Raw genomic sequence first — 15,809 nt, forward strand, 5'->3', positions numbered from 1 at the left:
TTTACTAATCTAGAGACTATGTTAACCACACCAATCTGTGATATACTTCAGATGATTAAAATCTACATATTCTAAATTACGGTTGTAAACACATCCCGCTTTCCTTTCTGCCTTTTATTTAAACTGCAAATCTCCAAACCATCGGATTAGAGAATGGGTCAAGAGGGACAAAACGCCCAGGATTCCTTTTTCACCTCTCACAGGTTGTACTATGACCCAAACTTCACAAAAATGAGTGCAAGGGGTGGGGGAAAATGTAGTGACCGTAACGAACAAGAATGTTGAACAATTACTATTCCTGGAAAAATAATACAAACCACGTAAGTTCAGCCAGCAGACCCCTAGTTATATAAAGCCAGTAAATATGATAGCAGCGAGATTCAAACACAACTAAATCTTACTAAGGTCATCAATGACTTCCATATTGACAAATCCAACAGGCAGTTCTTTGTCATCATCTTTTTTGACCACTTGGCAGAATTTGATATGGCTGACAACTCTCTTCTCACTTATTTATTTATTTATTTGAGATGGAGTCTCGCTCTGTAGCCCAGGCTGGAGTGCAGTGGCGCTATCTCAGCTCACTGCAACCTCCGCCTCCCGGGTCCCAGTTCAAGCAATTCTCCTGCCTCAGCCTCCTGAGTAGCTGAGATTACAGGAATGCACCACCATGCCCAGCTAGTTTTTGTATATTTAGTAGAGACGGGGTTTCACCATGTTGGCCAGGCTGGTCTTGAACTCCTGACCTTGTGATCCACCTGCCTCGGCCTCCCAAAGTGCTGGCATTACAGGCATGAGCCACCATGCCCAGCCTAATTTTTATTTTTTATTTATAGACAGAGTCACTATACTCTGTCACCCAGGCTGGAGTGAACTGGTTATGCACAAACAGGATCATAGTACACTATAGCCTCAAACTCCTGGGCTCAAGCAATCCTCTTGCTTCAGCCTCCTGAGTAGCTGGAACTACAGGTATGAGCCACCATGCTCAGCTTTGTCTCCTTCTTTAAACACTTTCCTCGATGAGTTTCTGGTTCACAATCTCAGAGTTTTCATCCCATCTCTGATCTTTCCTGTTCTCAATATTCTATGACTAAAACTTTTAATGGTGTTGGCTTTTTATTTTTATTTTACTTTTTTGAGACAGAGTCTCACTCTGTCCCTCAGGCTAGAGTATAGTGATGCAGTTGTGGCTCACTGTGGCCCCAAACTCCTGGGCTTGAGCAATCCTCCTGCTTCAGCCTCCCAAGTGTAGCTGGGACTACAGGCACATGCCACCATGCCCAGCCAATTTTTGTTGTTGTTGTTGTTAATGGAGAGATAGAGTCTCACTATGTTGCCCAGGTTGATCTCAAACTCCTGGTCTCAAGAGATCCTCCCACCTCGGCATCCCTAAGTCAGAACCCAGATCCTGGAGTTCTTCTTTTCTTTATCTACACTACTGCTTCTTTGGTGAGTTCAGTCAAGTTTTATGCCTTTAGATATCACTTACACGTACATGCTTATAAATCCTGAATTTATAGACCAAGCTAGGACATTTCCAGGACTACATATCCAAATGCCCACTTGGCATCTAAGTCTGGGTGCCTAGCTCAAACCTCCCATGTCTACAGCTGTACTCCTGGTCTCCCGTGCTTACCTCCCCTACCCCCAAAACTGCCCCACCCACTGTCTGAAGTATTTTAGTAATGGGAGCACCACCTTCTCTCAGTTTCTTAGAACAGAAACTGTTTGTCTTCTGACTCCTCTGCTTCTGCCCATAAGCAATCCATCAGTGAATCCTACTGATTATACCCCATCATTCAAGACAAAAATCTTAAAAGTCATCTGTGATGCAACTTTTTCAAACTCCCCATCAATTTCACTAGGAAATCCTTTGGCTCAACGTTTAAATAAATTCCAAATTCAACAACTTCTCACCACCTCCCCTGCCACTGTGATCCTGGCCATCATCCTATCTCACTGGGATTATTATAGTGGACTCCTAACAGGTCTCCCTGCCTATGACCTCATCCTCCCACAGTCTATTTCCAAAAAGTTCCCTGAGTGATCCATTTCAAAAGCATGAGTGAGATCTCGCTCCACCTCAAAGCCCCTCAAAGGCTCCCCAGTAAGAATATAAAAAGCACTGTGCCCTGCTCAGTCTGGCCCTGTTACACTTTTACGTTGTCTCCTACTACAACTTGAGTAGCCTTAATCCAATATTCTGCAATCAAAAGTGCTTCAAAATCCAAAACTTTTGAGCACAGATACAACACTCAAAGGAAATGCTCACAGGAACATTTCAGATTTGGGATTTTGGGGTTAAGGTTGCTTAGCTGGTAATGCAAATACTACAAAATCTGAAAAATCCCAAATTAGAAATATTTCTGGTCCCAAGCATTTCAGATAAGAGACACCCAACCTGTTCTCTCCCCTTAAGGACACTGCTTCGGCCATACTGGCTGACTTGCTCTGTTTAGAATACGCCACGTCTCTGCTCACCACACATGGACTTACCTGACCACCCACCACCCTATTTACATAGCAACCCTTCCCTCTGACAACGTGACCTCCCTTATCCTTTTATATTTTCTCTACAGTATCTATCACCACGCCCTTGTTTATCATGCTTCGCTGGTTGTCTACTCCCTCTAAAGCAATGAGCAAGGAGCTTAGTGGCTGTGCTGTCCACTGCTATATCCAGCAACACTGTCTAATAGAAATACAATGGCTGCCACAGAAGTAACTGTGACATTTTTTAGAAGCAAAAAGAAACAGCTGAAATTAATTTTAATATTTTATTTAACCTAATGTATCCAAAACGATCATTTCAACATATAATCGATGAAGAAAAATTATCAAATATTTCATGTTCTTTTTTCCATACAGAGACTTTGAAATACTTTGTAGATTTTACACTGCACGTCCAAGTTCGGGCTAATCACATTTCAAGTGTTCAATAGCCCCAGGTAGCTAGTGGCTTCCATGCTGGACAGGGTAGGTCAAGCACAATGCCTGGCATACAGCAGGCATTTAATAAAGATGTGTGAATAAACAAATGAAGGAATAAATCCAACCTGCAGAAAGAACTACCTCACATTGCAAAGACAGTACTCATGTGTTTTAAAAGTTTCACTGCATACACATAAAATCCTTACTAGATGTGACATATTCTGATTTTTATTTTACTGTAATGTATGCTTATTCCTTTTTTTTTTTTTTTTTTTTTTGAGATGGAGTCTCGCACCAGGCTGGAGTGCAGTGGTGCGATCTCGGCTGACTGCAACCTCTGCCTCCTGGGTTCAAGTGATTTTCCTGCCTCAGCTACCCAAGTAGCTGGGACTACAGGTGTGCGCCACCATGCCCAGCTAATTTTTGTATTTTTAGTAGGGATGGGGCTTCACCATGTTGGCCAGGATGGTCTTGATCTGTTGACCTCATGATCCACCTGCCTCAGCCTCCCAAAGTGCTGGGATTACAGGCATGAGCCACTGTGCCTGGCTGCTTATTCCATTTTTTAAAAGTCTTGGGTACCAGCCACCACCCTAAAATCCTTAACCCACAAACTGGTTCCAAAGGCCACTTTGAATATGACTGGTCTAAATAAACTTTAAAGTATGGAATTCGTAATGAATGTTTTTTTAGGATATTTCCTCTGGCCTCCAGAGACCGCTGACGACCCTTTGAAAGGAAAACAGACCAACCTCCACAAAAAAATGACTGGAGGAAAGAGTGAGCATGCAAAGTACCACGGTAAGCCATAGACTGCAATAATCACAGTCCATCCAACAATGCGAGGTTTCTCTTAATTAAAATACAATTTTATTTTACTTTTTATTTATTTATTTTTTTGAGACGGAGTCTCCCCTCTGTTGCCCAGGCTGGAGTGCAGTGGCATGATCTCAGATTACTGCAACCTTTGCCTCTCGAGTTCAAGCAATTCTCTCGCCTCAGCTTCCCAGGTAGCTGGGACTACAGGTGTGCACCACCATGTCCAGCTAATTTTTGTATTTTTAGCAGAGACCGGGTTTTGCCATGTTGACCAGGTTGGTCTTGAACTCCCAACCTCAAGTGATCCATCTGCCTTGGCCTCCCAGAGTGCTGGGATTACAGGTGTGAGCCACCGTGCCCAGCCTAAAAGGTAATTTTAAATAACTAGTCATACTCTCAGATAATTAACACAACCTCTAATTACCTTTAATTATATACTACATACATGCTAATATACAAAATTCAGGGAAGACTTGCATGATTTTTACCCTTAGAAAGAGTGAATTTGACAAGGGCAGAAAGACTTCATATTTTTCCTTTATTTTCCCAGCCCCATGCGAAGTCCAGATCAGTGGCCGAGAGGAACAAACCGAAACGATCCATCCTCATTTCATATTCACAAAGTCCCATTCACCAAGAGTCTTTTTAAAAGATACCACAAACTTCAAATCCAAACTTAGCACTGGTTAGTAACTGTCACTACAGCTTCAACTTTCAAATGGGCTCATAAAATAAGGATTCTGTCATCAGTACACTATTTGCTTCTTTGAGGTCCTTGGTGTTACCAGATACTGAGGGGGTAGGCCCACAAGGTTAACACAGATGTGCTACCTTTTACAAGATTTTGTTTTTGCACAGTCAAGCTTCAAATTTCTTTCAGAGGTTTTTGAATTGCCAAGGAAAGGCTCTATTTCCTACATCTGTGGTATGTCATTAAGTTGCCCCCTAATGTGAAATTTTTTTTATTCCTAAAATGCTCAAGGTGAGCAGTTGGAATATTTGTGCCTTTAGCAGATAGGACAGCAAAATCATCATTTTAAAAAAAATATGGATACAGTAGTTCAGTGGCGTGAGCCTGCAGTCCAAGCTATTCAGGAGGCTGAGGCAGGAAGATCCCTCAAGCCCAGGAGTTCAGGGCTGCAGTAAGCTATGATCGCACCTAAGAACAGCCCCTGTAATCCTGCCTGGGCAACACAGCCAGATCCCATTTCTTTAAAAAAAAAAAAAAAATAGATAAAACCATTTGTTATTTGGTTTTGTATTTTTGATTGTTCACTGTGCAAAATATGGTTATTTGATAATTGCTGCAAATATTGTCTTTACTACTAAATATGCCTTCATGTACATTTCAACAAGTGGCTTCTGCTTGAAAACGAACTCTATTGAGCATATTTCTCTGGAAATCAATATTTAAGAAATTTTTTTTCTTTGAAACTAACATTCAAGAGAGACAGCTCTTGTTTACAGAGTAACTTAGTTTAGCATTATGGCTAACAATGTTTAAAAACAGCTAACTTAAAATGCAAACATTTAAATTCTGACGTTTAACTGTTGAGAGGCCATGTCAGTCTATGGAAATACACACAGCATAAAAAACAGTAATTTTTCCCCAGTTCTGTCCCTTGTAAGAGTATTTCAAGCAACCATTCTCTTAGATTTAAAAATAAGAACTTAGGAGGTTTTAAGACAGTTAAAAATTTTAAATGCCTGGATGAACCTTGAAAACATTTTGCTAAGTGAAAGAATCCAGTCACAAAAGGATGTGGGATTCCATTTCTATGAAACATCCAGACTAAGTAAATCTACACAAACAGAACACATATTCATTGTTATCAGGGGATGGGTGGAGGGAGAACGCAGTGTAAGTGCTAATAGTTACTAAGGTTTTTTTCTTAGGCAATGAAATATTCTAAAACTGAACTAGATGGTTGCAACTCTGAACACATTAAGAACTACTGAAAAGTAAGTACACATTAAATGGGTGAATTGTATTGTATGGGAATTATATCTCAATAATTCTGTTAACAAAAAATTAACATGCCTGATAACATTCACAACAGCATACAAGGAAATCAAGTTAATCTCACATAACTTCCATACAATGTTAAAACACGTAATTCCTGACATCCTGGGCTCCTTGTTTCAGAACACTTCTCAAATCAACCAATAATTGCCCTTCCTAACACCCCTCTAGAATATCAACTCTGTGAGGACAGAGACCATGTCCTTCTTACATGATGCTATAATCTCAGCACCTAGCCCACACCCACCAATAAATACCTGCAGTAAGAATTAATATATGTATGTATGTACATACATCTGTATGTATGAATGAATGAATGAAATTACTAGATTGGAGTAACTGAATCAATAAAGTACTTGTATTCTACTTGTCCCCTTAAATCTGTTTGCCAATTCTCCCCAGGCTCCTGGCCACCCAGGTAGAGACCATTTCCCAGCAGCCCTCAAAGCTTGCTGGGCCTTATGACCATAATCCGGTAAGTGACAATGAGTGGGATGTATACAACATTTAACTCTTTTGATTACAAGAAAATTGCTTGCTTTGGACATCTCCACAGTGCGGCAATAACATAGCTTCAACCCTATGATAAGGACAAAGCCCGAAGGGAGGAGAGCACAGACAGAAAGAATCTGCCCAGACAAGCTACATTGGTCAGGTTGTTTCATGAGAGAAGTAGGCTTCTATTTTATTTAAGCCATTTTACACTGGATCTCTTTGTTACACCAGCCTCATCTTTACCCTGACTGTTACAACCCAGGCATGAGTATACTGTATGTATGTGCGGGGAGCAGGGGCGGTCAGGGAGCATTTCAATGCTTAACTGAATTGACTGATCACATTCCAGCCAATACGGTCATCTGGTAACTCAATGACGACTGCTTACAGTGTCTTCATAACATCTTCCTTAATTAACAGTCACATAATTCAAATGCTAACTACTAGAAAAGGTAGTTTTGAATGGGTTTAGCTCAGAATTGCTGTTGTCTTTAGGTAAGTATTCAAATCACTCACATATATACTTTTAAAGGAACTTATACTTCAAATAAATGAAGAGCATTTTAGCTTTATTTTTCACCAAGAAATAATTTATAATAGGTAAGACACGATGAATGTTATCTATAAGGATGCATTTATATTCCTTCATCTAACATAAAACAGCTCAAATTAGGGATGCGGGGGGAAATTGCAATGATTATACTTCCCTTTGATTGTTTTTTAATTTTCTCTCAAATAACTTGACTTTAAAAAGAAACTGGACCAACACATAAAATGTGAAGCTTGGAGATACCTAATGTTTAAAAATAACCATTTTAATTGTAATCTATGCGGTCTTGATGATTATCTTCAACTCTCAATGCCATTCAGAATTGAATATAAGATGACGAATTTTACAAATTGGATTTGAATTTTAAGCAAATGCATGAGGGTAAATTGTCAATGGTGAAGGGAGGCAGGGAAAAATGCCACATAAACCTTTATTAGATCACCAAACCAAGGCAACCATAATAGAATGACATCTGTATAATTGTGACCAGTGCGTCTCTCTTTAGTTTCCATCTTGACATTCTGGATGACCTTAGGTAAACTATTTATCATCAACGGGACCATTTTTCCAGTCTGTAAAGTGGGAATTATAAGAATTGCCAGCTACCTCTTAGGAATGCCAGCAACCAGACCCATTTTGTAAAGCACTCAGATCTAGTTGGAAGAAAATTGTTATATCACTACCGAGTATGATGACTGTTATTTTATGACTCTTCAGACCTTAGAATCTAAATTTTCAAAATCGCTTCATCTGGTTTTCTGAATTTGTCTGGCTACTTTTATGTATATAATCAGTTATTTCCATAGTACCTTTGTAGGCATATTTCTGTGCATCTATACTGACTGTTAATAATTCCCCGGTTTCAAATTTGGGGCATGTTATTTACTGAGAAGCTCCTGGCATCTGAAGTCTACATGCTTCTTGCAGTGTGAAAGATGATGCTGATTTTTTTGTCCATTGCTGGATGGCAAGGTCTTCTCATTTAAGGCTTACTCATCAGGAAGAAATGCTAACCACTATACTCACTTGAAACATCTTTTTAAATTGTGTATTTCCCTTTTATTTCTTCCTAGATAAGAGATCAAGATATATACAAATTAGTCTTTGAAAGATCTTTTACCTTGTTCAAAAGTAAAAATTATGTATACTACTTGAGTCTATATACCCTAACTTATTTCTCCCCAAAATTTGAAATTAGCATCAAAACACAGATGGAATGGATACTGTAAAAGAAAAAGTGTTAAGTAATGAAATGTTCACTTGGAATAGGAATACTGAAGATGATGTATGATATACTTTGGAAATCCATCCCCTCCAAATCTCATCTTGAAATCTGATCCCCAATTGTGAGAGGACCGGCCAATAGAAGGTGTTTGGGTCATGGGGGCAGATCTCTCATGAATGGCTCAGAGTCTTCCCCAAAGTAATGACTGAGTTCTTGCTCTATTAGTTCATGAGAAATCTGGTTGTTTTTTTTTTTTTTTTTTTTTTTTGAGACGGAGTCTCGCTCTGTCGCCCAGGCTGGAGTGCAGTGGCGCGATCTCGGCTCACTGCAAGCTCCGCCTCCCGGGTTCACGCCATTCTCCTGCCTCAGCCTCCCGAGTAGCTGGGACTACAGGCGCCCACAACCGCGCCCGGCTAATTTTTTTGTATTTTTAGTAGAGACGGGGTTTCACCGTGGTCTCGATCTCCTGACCTTGTGATCCGCCCGCCTCGGCCTCCCAAAGTGCTGGGATTACAGGCGTGAGCCACCGCGCCCGGCTGAAATCTGGTTGTTAAAAAGAGCCTGGCTCCCCTTCCCTCCAAGCTTCCTTTTTCTCTTGTCATGTGACACGCCTCTTCCAAACTTCCCCTTCTGCCATGACTGGAAGCTTCCTGAGGTCGTTACTAGAAGCAGATGCTGCCCCATGTTTCTTGTACAGTCTGCAGAATTATGAACCAAATAAATTTTTTTCTTTATAAATTACCCAGCCTCAGGTATTCCTTTCTAGCAACACCGAACAGACAAAGACAATGTATACAGAACAAAGACAAAGACAACAAAAAAAGCTGAAAGTAGAGAACAACTATAGAGACTGAGCACATAAAATACTTTTATGATCAAGAAATTTTACAAGGAAGGGCCTTATTTGCACAATATTAAATAATATAATAGATCATGCACTTGATAGTGATTATGAAGAAAACTTTCTTTTTTTGGTAATATGGACTATCTTTCTCAGGCAATGCCAATCACAAATTTCTAGAAACATTTCTTTCCAAATTTTCCCTTGACCTATGGTATTTTGAACTTTCAATAATATTACAGAATTTAGGGGGGGTGGGGACTGCATTTCCATTTTCAGGTAATAGGTGAAAGAATGGATATTATAAAGACATTGAGTCAGAAGAAAAATAATTCATGCTTACAGGTGATTACAAAAAATACAAAATCAATACAAACAACAAATGAAAACCCATCAGTGAAGGTTGTATTTGGAGCTGTATGGATAAGCCAACTCTCAGGCTAAATTTTCATCTTTTCTACCACTTTTTCAGCTTTGTTTAATCTTTTTAATTTTTTTTTTTTTTTTTTTTTTGGGAGACAGAGTCTCTTTCTGTCTCCCAGGCTGGAGTGCAGTGGTGCAATCTTGGTTCACTGCAAGCTCCACCTCCTGGGTTCAAGCGATTCTCCTGCCTCAGCCTCCTGAGTAGCTGGGATTACAGGAGCCCACCACCACGTCCAGCTAATTTTTGTATTTTTAGTAGAGATGGGGTTTCACCATGTTTTGCCACGCTGGTCTTGAACTCCTGACCTTAGGTGATCCACCCACCTCAGCCTCCCAAAGTGCAGGGATTACAGGCATGAGCCACCATGCCTGGCCTGTTTAATCATAATTTTCAGCTTTGCCAGAAACCTCTGCTGACAGTAGGAGATGAGTTAAACACGTGGCACCTCTTTGCATGAGGAGCATCTTGGATTGAGATCACTCTGTGAGATTACAGAGACCAGGAGACAGCAAATTACCGCCTTGCTGAGTAACTGCAACAGAGGCTGAATACCCCTACAAATAGAAAATATTTACTATGTGGCCCTTGACAGAAAAAGTTTGCAGACCCCTGATATAGATTAATGCCTTCCTTTTAAAGATTAGAAAGTTCAGACCAGGTGTGGTGGCTCATGCCTGTAATTCCAACACTTTGGGAGGCTAAGGTGGGCGGATCACGAGGTCAGGAGTTTGAGACCAGCCTGACCAACATGGTGAAACCCCGTCTCTACTAAAAACACAAAAATTAGCTGGTTGTGATGGCGAGCGCCTGTAATTCCAGCTACTTGAGAGGGTAGGGCAGGAGAATCACTTGAAACTGAGAGGCAGAGGTTACAGTGAGCCAAGATCCTGCCACTGCACTCCAGCCTGGGCAACAGAGCGAGACTCCGTCTCAAAAAAAACAAAAAAAAAAGAAAAGAAAAAGAAAATTGAGCCCCAGCAAAGGGAAGTGTTTTGTTGTGACCTGATAATCCCAATTACTGGTTGGGAATCAATTCCTTCCATGCCGAAACATCTGAAACATATGTTTGTCCTCTTTGAAATACAATTAGGTAGATCCTGCAAAGGTTTCATTTAAACAATATAGAAGGTGAAATGATGGAAGTCTGATTTTTCTGGCCCAAATTAAATGTGCCAGAATGCAACTACAAAAACAAATCCATACCCTTTATATATATGCATTCTAGAACTCCCCCAAGCTCCAGGTGAGATTTATCAAAATCTGATCAAAGATTCTTCACATTATGAAAGTTCCACAAAAAAACTCTGTTCAACTCAACAAGAAGTCTGTATCTGGCAAATACATAAACTTCAGTAAAATCTCAGCAAAGGCTTTGTTCAACCATGTGGGCAGGTACCCTGTTTTTAAACAGACACAAATCTACTAAATCAAATGGAACTATTAAAGGCCAAAATTCTAAATGAAACAAAGATGCTACTGCTTGAGAAATATCAGATGTTAAAATGACCGGAAGAATTATCTTGTGTAAGATGATCACCACGTTTATCAGAGAGGTACTTCTGAAATCAAGTAAATATGTAGCATCCACAACCATTTTAACTGGAGTACTTTTTCATTCCCCCTCCCAAAAGTGAATTTGAAAACATTAAATTTGGCTTTAATTCATTAAGCTACATTAGTCTCTCTGAAAACTTCTAATTTTAAAATCAAGTACTCATTTGATTTTCAAGCAAGGTCAAGAGAACAAGGCAGCCTAGTGCTGACATTACAGGGATGTGCCTCACACTGCTCAGCAGTTACACCAATGTGGCGTGTTGCTATGGTGCCTGACTGTTAATTTCTGAAAGAAGGTGATTATAAAGCCGCCAGATGAACATCAATCGGATGACACCACTTCAACACACAATACTGACATGCGTTACTCTTGTTTGCAGCAAGTTAATTTTATGAATCACCACTTTTGTGATGTGAATATTCCTTTCTAACTTTAAACCTACCAAGTCAACAAGCAAAACATAATTTAAAAAATAAAAATAAGTTCAGCTTCAACAAAAAGAGAAGAGTTTGATAATATTTGGGGGGGAAATGTGAATCTGTAGACCATTTCTTAAGGGCAACCGTTTTTCTTAGGACTTCCAAAAATACACCACATGTGTACTCACACGCAAATAAATACATGTTTATTTGACAAATACAGACCAAAAAACAACTGAATTAAAATGCCTGGAAGGCAAAAGACACAGCCCTGGATATAACTTCACTAATCACATTTGCATTTACCTTTTTTGGCTTCAGTAAAGCAATCTTCAGTTATAGTCACCTCAAAAGGTCACGTCTTACCCTGAAAACAAAAGAGAACATCAAAATCTGAATGTCAAGAGAAGTAGCAACCACCTCTGCCAAGGACAGACACAAGCGAAACAACAAAAGAACTCAATTCTATTTAATGGCAAATGACTTTCAGGGTTAATAAAAACAAGTCCCAAGAATGTCTGCTTATCTGGACCATATGCCTTTGAGCTCTTCAAGACAACAAAATCGACTTGGGGGGAAAAAGTCAAGGTGAAACATTTCAAATGTTGTGTATCAACTTTTTCTCATCTTGTTGTCTATCAATTTATTTTCACGTAGAATAATATGTGACTCGTAGGCCTTTGTTTTTGGAAACCAGACTGCCACTTGAACGTGTCTCTGTTTGGTTAACATCCACAACATCCCTTATTTCATTAAAGCAGAGACTTATTTTTTTCCCTTTTGGAAGAGAGTTAGGTCTTGTAGACAACATGCTTTCTGCCACTTTGGACCTTTCAAAATGAATGAAAGCAGCACCATTTTCAGTTTGGGGAGGGGCAGGGAGTTAATTGCTAGTGAAAGCTGTTCACAGAATGTTTTTCTCCTAGCATGTATCTACGGGAGCTACTAAGTTAAATAAAAAAGGTTCATGTCACATGAAACAAACAATTGAAATCAAGCTTCCTAAAACACAAAGAAACCATGGAACACATTTTACCCCACATCTACTCCTGCATCTGCATACTCCCGTATGCAAAACAGTGTTTAATCCTTTAAGAAACATTACAAGCTGCCTCTTTCTGCCCATGTAACTGGGATCAACATATGGCACAAGTGAAAAGAAAAACATTTGTTTATTAATTTAGATCAAGTTACTAAGAGGGTACAGGATTCATTCCATATCCATTGACCAAATGCTCATATAATTTTTAAGGTGGCGAAATCATATCATCATTTTACTAAAATGTTCATATCTTTTTGTTCACTCTTCAGAATAATATGTAATGAAGTGGTTTAATTTTATAGGAAGATATCCCTGCTTATCCCTCCGCTGTCAGCCCTGAATGTGGAAAGGCAAACATCATTGAGAAGAGTAAAATCTTATTTCACGAGGGCTAAAAATTTGAAAGTGGCACTTTGGTGTGTACTATCTTTGAGGAATTGATCCAAGGCCAATTTATGACATTTCCACAAGCAAGTGTATGCAGATTCTTGCCATTAAGATTGGAAAAAGATGCAGGCTCTGAGTGAAATCATAATTTTCATGTTTACTGTAAGAGGAAATTGGAGGTTTTCACCATAAATGTTCACCATTTGGGTGGGGAAAAACCCTAGCTCTGGGACTTAAAATTACTATTTTGCAGCCTGACCAAAACCTTTTTGTTTTTACACAAAACAATTCAAATTGAAAATGAAAATCGTGTGCTTTACTGCTGATGTATGTCCCCAAGATTGGTTTCTCCAGTGGTGAGAAGTCTATTTCAGGGCAAGCGATGATAAGAAAGAAAAACAGAGCAAAGATGGTCAAGTCCTCAAGGTAGAGCTAAGATCTGCAGAGACCTACTCTACACAAATCAGAGCTCCGTACATACAAAGCACACACACAAATTTCTACATCTACCACTCATCGAATCTTAAATGTAAAGAAAGTGAACTTTGGCAGATCCTACTCAATTCAAAGCAAGAATGCCTTTTTCTCTCTCCTTTTTACTTGAGATGTTCTCCAGTACATGCACTGTAAACTAATTTATATGTTTATCTATTGAGCTGTGTCTATTTTTGCATGTTTGGCAGTCAGACCTATAGTATTAGACTTTGCAATGCAGATGAGATTTGCTATCATATAGGCCTGGCAAACAACTGGACCTCATTAAAATTTAATTTTTTAAAAAAACTGCTGAAAATGCCTACTTGGAATAAAGTTATCTCCAGTGCTGCATTTGAACTTGCAGAACATTTTCAGGTAAACACCAGACCTGTTTTTCTACTCACCTATCCACACAGTATAGTGTGTAAGTGAACACAGAACAAAAATAGAAGCTGCTTCAACCTCAGATTTTACAAGTATCATTTTTTTCCCCTAGGGATACTGGGGGAAGAATTACAACAAAATCATACAACTGACCCTCCAATTTATAAATACTAAAACAATACAAAACTGACTACATTTAATTTTCACTTACACATAAAAAATTGGCAGTAGGATATAATCTCTATCTTTCTCTATTTTGAAGTTCCATAAATTTTGGTGCACATGCACGATTGGCCACTCATTAATTTATTTCTGTTGATTTTCATTTTTAGAAAAGGTATACATTAACAAAGTAATCTAAAAGACATTTTTCTAGTTTTGCTGAGAAAAGATTAATAGTTCAACAGCTGTTTGCCATCATGCTAAATTAAATGAAATGTGTCAATATAATAGACAAGAAAATTAGGGGGTAGTACTGGGGCCCGAGTCTGCCTCATTACTAGCTTAGAAGAATTGGAAACCAACAACTAGCAGAAAAATATGCGTTTCATTTTTTCCAAAGCATAAAACTTCCCTTTCCAATACTATATTTGCTATTTTCTTTAAATCACTTTTACTTATCAAATAGATCAACTATTTACCTGTATGCTTACCGGCAGCACAAGCACCAAAACTAAAATTAAATGATTATGCAAAGCTTTTAGGTTAAAAAAAAAAAAAAAAAAAGAAATACATTCCCCTCCAGCCCACTTGTCTTCTTTTAAAAAATGCTGTCTCCATACGAATTGCGTTTTTTTTTTTCTTTTTCTCTTTCTTTTTTAAGTTTCCTACTGGTTTTAGGTTTTAAAAGTGAGCCAAGGATACGGTAAACAGAAATTACTTATTTTCCTTTATGTCATTCTCTGCAACAGTTAAGATTCTGTGAACACTAGAATTGTTCCGTGGCCTCTTCACTATTGATTGCAACAGTGTCATCTACCTGAAGCCACACAGTGACCACAAAAACCATGTCCAGGACACAAATTTCTACTGTGAACTCTAGGGTCAGACACTAAATATACATTCCTCTTTCTCTGCCTCCCCAACCACCCCTCCTCCCGAATTAGGGCTGTTATTCTAAAGAACCCTCACATTATTATAGTGTTTCAATATCATACTTTCTATGGGTATATTTTGCCCTTAATTTAATCTGTGTGACATATAATACACAGTGTCCACTAGTATGTCCTGCTTGGAACTGAGTTGCAGGTAAATGTGGAGGTGCAATCTCATTTCACAAAACTGAAAATGAACAATATCGGCTCGTTTTTTCCCGTTTATAGTATTTTCCCCTTCCCTTTCTTGACAGCTAAAATAAATTATCTGCATTAAGATTTCTCCATTATACTGAATTTTATATAACTGTGCAAAAGCAACTCTGAAGTATGCCCAACATAGTTCATCTCAACCTTCAGCCTACCCAATACTGGCTGAGAACCTTTTGTGTGCCAGTCTTATTAAAGATGCAAAGATGAGCAAAGTGAACCCCTGGGTGGTGATTAGGCGGGCAGTTCAGTAGGTCTATGGCTAGAGGACACTTTCTTATTAGGAAACTGAGGAAGGAACATGGTTCAAACTTCCCACACCCTCAAATCCTCCAATCAAACGGCTTGTACTCACTGGCAAAAACTGGTCCAAATAAGCCAATTTCCAAGAATTCGCTGCCTCTTTAAATAGGGAATCTTATCTCCTGTGGGCTTTAATATCTTGTTTTTCAATGACTTCTTAGAAAGTACAAGGACATCGACATATAATTGACTATTGAAAAATATAAGACAAGGGTCACTTTATCTTCCGTATTTAAGAAAATCTACTCCAAAATCAATCTCAAAGTTTGTTCTATGCCCTTAAGACTTCAAATACTGAGTAAGATTTGCAAAAAAAAAAAAAAAAAAGAAAAAAAGTGGGGAAGGTGGGGAATGAAGAAAGAATAGAAGGAAGAAAATAAAAAGGGGAGAAAGGAAAAAATAGAGAAAAACAGGGGAAAAAGAAAGGAAAAGAATAAAGGAAGGAAACAGGAAAGAAAAGGAAGGAAGAAGCTGCTGTGCAGTCGGGGGTCTCTGAGACCGGAGGCAAAGTTGGACGCTACCCAGGCTTGCAGCTTCACAAACACTACACTTCTTTTACTTGTCTCTATCAAAGAAATGTGTGACTTTGAATCCATCATTCTCCAAATCTCCCTCCTATCCCTGCAA

At 38.9% G+C, this 15,809-nt stretch overlaps 1 protein-coding gene across 1 annotated transcript in view; it reads right to left on the reverse strand.

Moving 5' to 3' along the window:
- The window catches only part of FOXP1 (forkhead box P1), a gene marked incomplete at its 5' end in the record, with an annotated part of 536,826 nt that overhangs the window by 332,503 nt on the left and 188,514 nt on the right, over positions 1-15,809 (reverse strand). The window contains 1 exon segment of the mRNA NM_001266321.1: positions 11,592-11,652.

This window comes from Macaca mulatta, chromosome 2, assembly GCF_049350105.2.
Source record: "Macaca mulatta isolate MMU2019108-1 chromosome 2, T2T-MMU8v2.0, whole genome shotgun sequence".
In the NCBI taxonomy this organism is placed as follows: Eukaryota; Metazoa; Chordata; class Mammalia; order Primates; family Cercopithecidae; genus Macaca; species Macaca mulatta.